The sequence below is a fragment of the Malania oleifera genome, chromosome 4, assembly GCF_029873635.1.
Source record: "Malania oleifera isolate guangnan ecotype guangnan chromosome 4, ASM2987363v1, whole genome shotgun sequence".
In the NCBI taxonomy this organism is placed as follows: Eukaryota; Viridiplantae; Streptophyta; class Magnoliopsida; order Santalales; family Ximeniaceae; genus Malania; species Malania oleifera.
The window spans coordinates 14,724,181-14,735,439 of record NC_080420.1 but is presented as its reverse complement, the minus strand read 5'-3'; the positions used below and the strand labels follow the sequence as shown (position 1 = coordinate 14,735,439).

The following is an 11,259-nucleotide window of genomic DNA, read 5'->3' as shown; positions in this document are numbered from 1 at the left end:
CAAGAGGCTGAAGAAGGCTGAAGGACCTACTGATTTAAGAAAATCATAATTAGAAGGACTATTATACGTACTTCTAAACCAAATGTCATTTAGATATGTGAAGCTCTCATAAATCAAAAGAAACTAAGAAACACCTTGTTAAAAGAGTTTAAAATATAATTTTTAAAATCAAAGCAACAAAGGTCTTAAAGAAAGGAAATTTTTCAAAAATAAAAAGACAGACGATTGTCTGTCTATGGACAGACAACTAGCAAAATTTGAGTGTTTTAAACTGAAGATAGTGTCTTGACAGACGACTGCCAGTGTTTTGGGTTTAAAATTTAACCATGACAAACGACTGCCTATATTCTAGCAAACGACTGCTGGCATTCTGAGTTTCGAATTTAACCATGGCAAACGACTGCCATGTCGTGGCAGACGACTACCATGTGGAGCATATTTCAGATCTCAAACAGGAAGTTCTCTTTTAAAATTTTGAATTTTAAAATTAAGTCCACAATTCTTTTTCAAATATTATCTAACTTGATGGGGATATTGATCTTTGAAAAAGTATATAAATACCTCATTAGGTAATGAAAAATTTTGAATTTTAAAATTAAGTCAACAATTTTTTTTCAAATATTACCTAACTTGATGGGGATATTGATCTTTGAAAAAGCATAAAAATACCTCATTGGGTAATGAAAAAATTTGAATTTTAAAATTAAGTCAACAATTTTTTTCAAATATTACCTAACTTGATCGGGACATTGATATTTGAAAAAGCATATAAATACCTCCTTGGGTAATGAAAAATTTTGAAATTCAAAATTAAGTCAACATTTTTTTTTCAAATATTACTTAACTTGATGGGGACATTGATCTTTGAAAAAAACTATAAATTTCTCCTTAGGTAATGAAAAATAAAACATAAGATAGAATACAAAAGAAGAGACATTAATAAGTTTTTGTACTGAAACTCTTATTGTGCTGAAATTCTCCTTGAGCTCCATCAGCCCACATAATTTTGTTGGAGAGAACGAAATTCTTCTTGAGTTCAATTTGCTCACATCTTTTGCTGGAGAGGAATTCTACCATTTTGGTAGATTGAAAATATCAAAGCTCGGTTCCGGGTTACAATTTAATTTTTATTTTTATTTTTTAAAAACGATCCATGACTTCTAAAACTTTAGAGCTTCATATATTTTATTTTGCGTTGATTTTTAGAAGTACAATTTAGATCTCAATTTGTACAACCTGCTCTAAATTTTGAGAGCATTTTTTGTACGCAGATTTATTTTCCATCTTCTTGTACTTTGAACGGTTCAAATGATTGATTGGATCATTGGACCAAGCACAGGCTGGTGCTTGGAGAGGTTTTTCTCTTCCTGAAAAAAGGGTAAATTATGTAAGGTTTTTGTTCCACCCGGAAAGAATAAGATTTAGTTAACTCCTTAGGAGGTTGACCTAAGGAGAGGACGTAGGTTGGGGTAAGCTGAATCTCATAAAAAGCGGTGGTGTTATTCTCTTCTCCTTACTCTCCTTTTAATTTCAACAACAATATAACATGCGTGAATGTTTTAATACCTGAAATCATAAAGTAATACTTATTAAAATTTAAGTAAACCCAAAAAGGCCTAATTTGTTCTTGGGCTTACGGAAACCGAAAAGGAGTACATTGGTTAATCTATATATTGCGGAAACCGAAAGGAAGTACGTTGATTAGTTAACACCTAAAACTTGTTAGCTGAAGGTTTAATTAAGTTCTGATATTGAAAAGGTGTTTGGTTGTCATTGCAATATTCAAATTCATAAATCAAAAACAAGAATTAAAAATTCATTTGCAGGACCTTTAAATATTCCAAATTGATTTCTTGTCTTGTGGTTGTTGTGTGTGAATGGTAAATTAATTGATTGTGTTTATTGATTGTGAATTGATTAAAAAGAAATAGGAGTTAATGTGTATTGCCTAATTAACGAAAATACGAGAAAACCTTAAGAGATTGTAAAAAGAGACAAGAGCTCATAAAGATGATCAAAGAAATTTTTAATAAACTCAATTCACCCCCCCCCTCTTGGAACTACACCTTAGGTTTCAGTCACTAATATTTATCTTTTAGTGACGGAATGAATTCGTCACTAATATCCCAGAAATCGTCACTAATATTTTCCCGAGTTAATTTATGCACAAAAAATGTTTTTGTGCGTTATTTTCCCATTTTTAGTAACGAACATATTAGTGACGAATTCAATTTCATCACTAATATGTTTGTCACTAAAAATCGATTTTCTTGTAGTGATATTGTGAATTGCATGCTGGTAGTAGATTTAAGTTGTTGCATGCTTGAAATGATTTATTTGCTGAAAACAATTAGGTTTCAAGTAGAGGTTTTATGGGAAAATATCCAATTTACAGACAACATGCTACCTAAATTTCGTTAACATTTTTTCAAAATAAAAAAATGTGCAAAAATAATTATGATAAAATGAATGTTAAAATATTTTTGAAAGGATGAGTGAAAGTTAAATGAATATTAAATTTCAGCCTTTATGTGAATAGCATTGCAGATTACTATCCATAATGCACCGAATGACTAAATTTTTTTTTCGAACTCATCAGTAATTCCTCTGATGTACATTTCCCATAACCGCACTTAAATTATTATACTTCTCTTGAGTTTTTTATTTTTTTTTTTTCTAGTTTTTTCTTTCACATTAGTATCCTAATGTTTGATTATTTTGCTATCAAATCATTGATACTTATGGTACGTATGCATATATGTTCAAAAATCGTATACTAAAGGGTTTACTGCTCTCACAACATCAGCACGATGTCATGCACACTACAGTCGGATGCAGCTTTTGATTATTTTTTTGTATTTTTTTTTTTGTTATCTGAAAAGATGGGATTTCTGTATTTTTAATTTTAATTTGTATAATGTATTTGTATTTTTATTTAAATTTTGAATTTTTTTTTGTATTTTTTTGTTATCTGAACAGATGGAATTTCTGTATTTTAATTGAATTTATATAATGTATTTGTATTTGTATTTGGTTTTGAATTAGAATTTTGAATAATTTATGAATTTTTTAGTAATTATGGTTCAATGTTATGTATGCAAAAATGTAATTATAAAATTTTACAGGAATTAATGATTAAAAAATTATTAATTTTAAATTATTAGTGAAAGTTTTAAAACCGTCATTAAAACTTGTCCATTTCTTAAGTATTAGTGAAGGTTTCAAAATCGTCACTAATTGTAGAGTATTAATGACAAATTTTAAAGTATTAGTGAAGGTTCCAAAATCGTCACTAATAGTAGAGTATTAGTGAAGAATTTCAAAGTATTAGTGATGGTTTTAAATTCGTCACTAATAGTATATTATTAGTGATGACTTTAGGTATTAGTGAAGGTTTCAAAACAATTATTAATAGTAGAGTATTAATGACAAATTTCAAAGTATTAGTGACAGTTTTAAATTCGTCACTAATACTCTACTATTAATGATAGTTTTAAGCCGACCCAATGTATAATTTATAGTGACAGTATTAGGGTTTTAACGACGATTATATTTCATCACTAATACTCTATTATTAGTGACGATTTATAAAATTCGTCATTAATAATTATTAGTAACCGTAGTTATGGCAACTAATTCAAAATCATCTTAATACTTATAAAATCATCACTAATACTTATAAAACCGTCACTAATATTATTAGTGACGGTTTTGATCCTTCACCAATAACCTTATTTTTTGTAGTGAGTGATACCTAAAAGTTGTTTAGCATAATGTTAGTTGTGCCTAAGAGTTGTTTAGCATGATGTTAGTGGTGGCATGATGTTAGTGGTGCCTATTTTTGTGCTTGTAACCATTGTTTTTAGCCTATATAATGGTCATTTCCTTATCAATGAAGTAGTAGAGTTTTCAATCCAACTTTGTTTCCCCTTGTTTTTAAATTTATTGTTTTCTTCTTCCATTTTACATAAAAAACCATATGCAAATTTGAATTTGAATGAGAAATTACACTTAGAAAAATGACCAAAAGGGGTATTAAAAATAATATGAATTTTACTATATAAAGCCCCTAAAAAAATGGGGTGTCTACATACTTGATGTGAGATGAACCTCGTATGCTTGAATGGAATTCCAAATACTGGCGAGGGTCTTAATATTAAAGAGGTTTGTGAATTTAAATAAGGTGCACTAATTGCATGTGATTTTAATCGAGCTTGCAATTGTCGTTGTTTAATTTTAACCATACGTCAAAATGGTGTGTAGGATGGCGTTTTAGTACTTTCACTCACATCATATATATATATATATATATATATATACATACTCCCTTCCCTATGAATTTTTTAAATTAAAAAGGAACTCATGAAAAAGAGTTACTTGATATTGTTTTAAAAATGTTTGTCCCCCTTCCAGTGAAGAAGGAATTGTTAGAAAGAAAAAATGACGTTGAGTGTTTGGTAAAAAATTTATAATTGGCGTAATAGTATTTAAAATGACTAAAAAAAATACGAATTTTTAGGAAATGTAATTAGTGCATTGATAGCTTTGCAATATTTGAAGGAAAAAAAATAATGACAACAATGAAATTGAATAATTTGTTAGAGAAAAAGTTAGCTTTTAACTTTTAAAAGTTTTAAATGAGTAGCCTTTAAAAGTTTGACGAAAAAAACTAAAAGTTGGTTTTTCAAAACTAGAAAAGTTGTTTGCCAAATACATGCGATTCAATTTTTACTTTTAAAAAAGAGAAGTTGAGACAAAAAAAAAAAAAAAAAAGCAAGTAAAACTCACCTTAGTCATCGTTGCAACCAAAAATTGAACGACCTTCACGATCCCTGATCACGACCGCCTGAAAGAGATAAATAAGCAAGGCTTGAAGGACCCGGGGTGTACTCCAGGGGATCGCTCTGATGCCTAAATCAGGGATTGGCTTGAGAGGTTTTTTATGTAATAGTAAAGTAGAGTTTAGAATGAGATACCTTAGTCTCTTCTCTGAATCCCTATTTATAGTGATGGAGTTTGACCCAAGGGTGATGTGCCATTTATTAGCGAATTATGGCGGAAGCGTGAATCGCTCCGATTGTTATAACGATGGCGTAGATTGCTCTAGTCATCATGGAGCTGGCGTCAATTGCTCTGCTAGAGCAGTTGACTTAGGTGGTAATTGGCCTCATCAATGTTGGGCTCTAGTCTCCTTTGGATTTATGGTAAGTGATATATTTGGGGTATATCAGCTGTCTCCCCTTCAATTTCGAATTTTTGAAGCTGGCTTTCAAAGTTCGAAAGTTGTATCTTTTTTATTTTTATTTTTAGTCGAGCAACTCTTCTTGAGGCATTTTGGGCTGCTTGTGGCTTCATGAGTCGTGCTCTTCTTTTTTGTCGTTTCTGGTCTAATGAGTTGTGCTCATATTTTGGGTCATTTCTGGGCCTCACGAGCATTGCTCGTCAGTTGGGCCGATTCTTCTTTGCCTAATGAGTTGTGCTCATTTTTTGGGCTATCTTCTAGCCTCACAAGCGTTGCCCATCAGTTGGGCCGATTCTTTTTTGCCTAATGAGATGTGCTCATTTTTTGGGAAGTCTTCTGGCCTCACGAGCTTTGCTCGTCAGTTGGGCCAATTCTTCCTTGCCTAATAAGTTTTGCTCATTTTTTGGGCAGTCTTTTGGCCTCACGAGCGTTGCTCATCAATTGGGCCAATTTTTCTTTACCTAATGAGCTGTGCTCATTTTTTGGGCAATCTTCTGGCCTCACGAGTGTTGCTCGTCAGTTGGGCCGATTCTTCCTTACCTAATGAGTTGTCCTCATTTTTTGGGCTATATCTTCAATAACATTTTGATAATTTATGATGCAAGGATGGTTGTTCAATTCGACAGGTTCTTGCAGTTTTGATTTCATTGGGGTTAAAGATGTGAGTTCTAGTATTTTCAATATCAGTTAGGATTCTTAATCAGTTTGGGATGGATTTGTTTCAAAGGGTTTGGATGTGTATGCACCAAGTGTTCGATCATTTGTGGCAAAGGGAACTGCAAGTAAGCGTGCGATGTTGTAGATTTCGCAGACTATTTTGTGTTGTCTGTGTCATATGTGGGGTCTATAAACTCAGATTATTCGATTGTATCCCCGTTGATTCGTGAGTCCCATGTTAGATGGGGTTGTGAGTGCAGTGGCAAATTGAAGTTTAAGATTAAGATTTGCGAGATGTCTACCATTGACGACGGTGATTTTGTTACTGTTTTTTTTTTTTTATGGTGTGGATTATTTAGCTGATTGGGCTCCAGGTGCTTAAATGAATGTCACTAAGAAGCTCAGTTTACTATTTGGGGTTTTGTTGATTGCAGTTGCTACAATTATGCAATTTCAGTGTGCATTACAATTTCAACTAAAATTTCCAATTGTAATTTCAAATTCACTGTTTAGAGCACTGTTCAGTGCACATGAATGTGTAAGAGTCATTATTGCTGACCCCATGGTGCATTCGGCTAACCTATTGGAACTTTAAAGCTTGGCTTTGTTTATTTGACTGACAGTGTAGCTGTCATGACCCCACTATGCATTTAATGCATAGGTTACTGTTCAATCAATTAAATATCTTGAACATCCTTGAGAATACGCACATTGGTTACATAAATCTTGTGCATAGAAACATCAATTGTAGTCAGATTCGTATTAGATCCGGAATTTCCTAATATCGTAAGCTGGGTCCTAGTTATTCGTTCGTCAATTTTCTTACTTGGCTTCTTCAACACGAGTAAAGCGCCATTGACATGCTTGAGCGTAATAAACTTGTACCCTTTACTTTTTCCAATGACCTTGCTAAGAATCGCGACGGCCTCTTCAAGGTCACCATAGGTGGAGAAGAGATTGTGGAGGTTCTTGATGGTAGTGTCTCATCCAATTCTGTTAATGAAGAGTTTGCACTGGGTAGGGTCCCAATTGGCGATAGATTGGACAACGTCGAGTACGTCTAGGTGTCGGACGGTGGCATTTCAGACGATCTTAATTGAGCCAATGCGTCGACCTTCAATTATCTGATGTAGTCATGATCAAAGATTGAAAGAGAAAACATCTCAAGAAGTTTCCACAAACGGCGCCAACTGACAAGCAACACTCGTGAGGTCAGAAGATTGCCCAAAAAATGAGCACAACTCATTAGGCAAAGAAAAATCGGCTCAACTGACGAGCAACGCTCATGAGGCTCAGAAACGGCCCAAAATATGAGCACAACTCATTAGACCAGAAACGACAAAAAAGAAGAGCACGACTCATGAAGTCACGAGCAGCCCAAAATGCCTCATGAAGAGTTGCTCGACAAAAAAAAAAAAATACAACTTTCAAACTTTGGAAGCCAGTTTTAAAAATTCGAAACTGAATGGGAAACAACTAATTTACCCAAAATATATCAATTACCATAAATCCAAAGAAGACTAAAGTCCAACATTGATGAAAGCAATTACCACCTAAGTCAACTGCTCAGACATAACAATTGACGCCAGCTCTATGATGACTAGAACAATTTACGCCAACGTTATAACAATCAAAGCGATTCACGCTTGTGAATCCAATCAATTGATAATAATTTAATATTCTAATTGCACGTAAATAACAACCTATTGTCTCATGATTTATATGGGCGCATTTCTTGCCGCTTTTTCAAGGATCAGGTCCAATGGCTGACGAGCCAAGTGATTCAGGTTCAGAACGAAGAATTTCTTCTAGCAAGTCATCTTTAAGAGAATTTCGGTTATTTTCTGAAATTTCAGAAACGTCAGGATCTCTAATAAGGCAGGAATCAGCCTGAATTATTCGCACGATATAACAAAACTTATACTAATTTCATAGTTGAGTTATTCAAATTGATAAAATATTAAATTCAGTGAAATATTAAATTCAACACGTGTGGCATTCCAAAATCTGGGGACCATTGATTTCCCCTCTCCTGCCTAACCAAGGATAAAGTTGGTGAGCATTTTCCACTCTCCAGCTAAGGAGAGTACCACTTGCTTTGCTCCAAATGGATCCACATGCATTTCACGTGACACATATCATCCCGTCTATAAAAGAGAGAACACCGCGCACATACAATTGAAGAAGAGGAAGAACCGAACAGCACCGGAACAAAGGAAGAAGGCCGGCGTGCGCAGACGACCCAGTTTATTACCCGTCGAGGTATCAATGCTTTATATTTAATAGTTAATACTCCGCGGGCTTCCTCCCTAAGCCTGTGATTGCAAGCAATTTCCATACTAGAATATATATATATTTTGCAGATGGGAATTTGGTTGTACAATGTTATAAATCTCTCAAGGAGCGGTGTGATGTTAGAGAAATCACTAAGAATTCGACATATAAACACGATCACTGACACAGTTGATACCGTCACCGGATACCAGAACGATGCTTGGATTTTCTACCATGATGGAGGGAGGACTCGTGTGATCGTGTACGATAATGGCAACTGGGGATTGGTGATTCAGCTTAGGCGTGATGGTACTGAAGACTTAACTAGAACGTGGAGTATAAATAACAATTGTACACGCTATAATTTTGTTTTTGAGCCGACTAAAATTTGGTTTTACTCTTCGGATTATCCATTGTCGTTGGACGGCGTGCAGCACCAAGCATGGGTTATTCAAATTCAAAGGAATTGGAGATGGGAGGCGTACAATGTGAATACCACTAGATTTTTAAAAGAGTGATGGTTTATATATTTTCTAAATCTTGTTCAATTAATAGGCTTTATGCTTGTAATAATGTATCCTGTAGTTGGTGAACTATGAAAAAAATTTGAAGTAATAAAATGCAATTTTTATTGCAAGTTTCCTTCATATAAAGTTGTTTCATTTTTGTTTTAACCAAGTGAAAGTGTTTTTGTGCACGTGTGAGATCATGGGCATACTCCAAATTGTTGTAATCTTTTTCACTTATTGTTTTTTTATTTATGATAAGGCCTTGAAGATAAATTGGGTAACCACTTTCGCAAAACAACCATTGTCATGGGTGTCTGTTAAAATATAGATTCTATCTTTCACGCAATTGAACAAATATAAAATACTTGGGCCTAGTAATCGTCCTATTGTTTAAGTACCTTACAAGGGGTTATTGTTTCATTTTAAATATGTTATAGCGACATTTTCTTTCTCACTAAAGTTCATATTTAGAGATATAAATTTCTCACTAAAATTATGCAAAATTTAATAAAATTTATCAAACTATGCTTTTTTAGGACGCGCACAATCTAAAATTGTTTTAAATATAATAAAATTCAATAAACTATGTTCTTTTATATGATATAAATCATACTTCTTCAAAATTTATTTTAAATTACAAATGCGATATCATTGATATCACCTTCCTTTTATTAGGCACTTAAAAATATATATATTTTTTAAAAAAAGTAAGTACATACCATTCTTCCTTCTCCCCCTTCTATATATGTAGATTCCTCACTCATTACTTTTGCAAATTTTGGTAATCAATTCAGTCGTTTGGTTCTTGATATAACAAAAATATTCTTATAAAGTGACATTTCTCTAGAAATTTCATTATTTGGAATAAGATGCTTGAATTATTATTTTTTTAATTTCGTTGACATTATAAGATCGTCAAAATGTACACAAGATTTTCATGTCAATATTTGCTTCAACATGAGAATCATCTTAACTATTTTAAGAAGATGATCATTATGCGCTTGACGTATGTGAAGCGAATATATGAAGAATAATTGTATTTTTCAACATAAAAACCTACTAATAACATGTACTTAATTAAATGTACATCCTAAAATTTTCAATAATTAGAAATTTAAAATTTTTACACTTAATAATCTATTAACCATAATGGAGGATAATATGGTGTCTAAATATTAACTATTATATTAAAGTTTTATAAAATAATAATATTACTTTTATGTAGTAAACTAAAAGTCTCAATTAAAAAATTAATTAACATAAATATTAAGACTCTTAATAGACATTTCAATTATTTCCTAATTAATAAATTAAAACTCTATAATTAATGTCTTTAATTAACATTTTATATATTTTTTCTAATTAAAATAAATAAAATTTATGTTGTTTTAAATTTTTATTTTATTTTCTTATATTAATGGTTTTTTTTATTTTAAATCTAATTATAGAGTGATTATATTATGGGGCATTATTGTTCAAACCCCAAACTAGTGATGGCAATTTGGTTCAAGAAATAAGATTTCCGTGAAACTTTCCCATGGGAGGAGGTGGAAATAAAATGTCCATGTTTCATGGAAATCCTCACACTCCTAAAAATGTCAATATGTCCACATCAAATTCCTATATTCAAACAAATGTGCGAATGAATTGTCATACACATCACATTTTCAGGAATCTTGAAAGATGCTGCGAAACAAATGCCCCATTAATCTTTGTTATTATGTTTAAGTGGAATAGGTTTGGAGGGAAATGAAATGAAAAGTGACGTTATAAAAATATTGCTTGTGTCATCTTTGAGCACCTTCTAGGACATAGTAACAATTCACTGCGATAACTGTCACAACGTCCTAAAAAATGGTCCATAATGACGAAAAATAATAATATTAAAGGTTTAATGGAGTCGCCACTAATTGACAATTTTTTCAAGCCAGGGTTAGTTCACTTAATTTCTATTTGTTGATTGGCCTCTAGATTAATCCTAAGTCAAGAATCAGTACTTTCGGTCTGCATTTACCAGAGTTTGGATCAGTAGTTTAGTTAAGTGAGGGGAAATTATTAACATGACCTACACACTCATTCTACAAACTGTATCTAATTAATCATGAATTATTCCTAAACTGAATTTAATGTTCTTTAATTAACTCCTTAAAAAATAAAAAAATATTAAAACTTTAAAAGATAATATAAAATAAGGTGTGATTTAGGAATATTTAATAAGACTTCTAAAGGAATGAATTTTATTAGATAAACCCCCCTCAAAACTAATATAGGTGAAGTCTGAAAGGTCTCTTTACCCTTTGTTTAATCATTGGGATGCAAACATACAAAATATTATATATATAATCAAACAATTTCGTCAAATTTGAGCAAAAAAATTAAGTCTTTAAAACATTCCCATAGAATTATAGAAAAATGTTTGAAAATTGTCCCGAAAGAAGGGTCCAAAATGGCGATAAATAATAATATTAAAAGTTTAATGGAGTCGCCTTTAACCTGTTATATTTCTAGATACGGTTAGTTCACCTAATTACTACGTTTTGATTGGTCTATAGAGTAATACTAGACCAATGAACTAGT

The 11,259-nt window shown here is 32.2% G+C and overlaps 1 long non-coding RNA gene across 1 annotated transcript; it reads left to right on the top strand.

Annotated features, from left to right (window-relative positions):
- The first annotated feature begins 8,031 nt into the window (after window positions 1-8,031).
- On the top strand, window positions 8,032-8,820 carry LOC131152757 (uncharacterized). The gene is made up of 2 exons (XR_009136098.1): window positions 8,032-8,161; window positions 8,263-8,820. It is a non-coding gene; the product is annotated as an uncharacterized LOC131152757 (long non-coding RNA).
- Window positions 8,821-11,259: the final 2,439 nt, after the last annotated feature.